At 29.5% G+C, this 773-nt stretch overlaps 1 long non-coding RNA gene across 1 annotated transcript; it reads left to right on the plus strand.

Moving 5' to 3' along the window:
• Positions 1-210: 210 nt before the first annotated feature.
• LOC118745876 lies at positions 211-513 on the plus strand. The gene is made up of 2 exons (XR_004993726.1): positions 211-317; positions 443-513. It is a non-coding gene; the product is annotated as an uncharacterized LOC118745876 (long non-coding RNA).
• The last annotated feature ends 260 nt before the right edge of the window (positions 514-773 follow it).

The following is a 773-nucleotide window of genomic DNA, read 5'->3' on the forward strand; positions in this document are numbered from 1 at the left end:
GTTTATGCATTTTAAGAATACATATATCGAAAATTTCTTTTATAGAATTAATAGTTGCGTTCCTTATCTCCCAGAAATAGTAAGAAAAAGTCCGAAGTAGTCAGATTTAGTCCAAAAAGCGTTCCTTAACTTGAAAATGAAAGCAAAAATGAGAGAGCAACACTCAGTGAGAGTGACTCTCTTCAGTCCGAAGTAGTCAGACATTTCTTGTTTATGATTAGAAATAAAAATGTTTATTATTTTAGTATTGACAAAGCTACCACAAAAGATGGTACAGATGCGCTGTATTTAGGTGTTAATCAAAGTTCTTAAACATTGTGAGTTTTTTTGTCCTCAAATTGTTGTTTATAATTTTTAATTCCATATATGTATATGTATGTTTGTATGCTATATTCATTAATTTTTAATTACAATGTGCCTTTGTATTTTTGGTTTGTGGAAGATTTAATAAAGCTGGATTGCCCCTGAAGATGCTAAAAATGTTTTAGCGAAACGTTGGGCCAGAAAGTGGAATAATGTAGTTTTATTCGCACTAAAAAACATAGATCAGACTAGCCTGGTAACATAATATTTAATAAATTACGAACTGATCGGACAATATAACATATGTAGTCAGATTTAGTCAGAAGAATTTTTTCTAGCAAAATCCTGAAAAGTGTCAAACTCAACTGAATTTAAATTAACGGAAATTAAAGAATACGCAAAAAGTGAGAATAATCTAAAAAGTAAAAAAAGTGAATTGAAAGTGGAAGGAGGCAAAAAATAATTGATAT

The sequence above is a fragment of the Rhagoletis pomonella genome, unplaced genomic scaffold, assembly GCF_013731165.1.
Source record: "Rhagoletis pomonella isolate Grant_MI unplaced genomic scaffold, Rhpom_1.0 Rhpom_scaffold_00009, whole genome shotgun sequence".
Classification (NCBI taxonomy): domain Eukaryota; kingdom Metazoa; phylum Arthropoda; class Insecta; order Diptera; family Tephritidae; genus Rhagoletis; species Rhagoletis pomonella.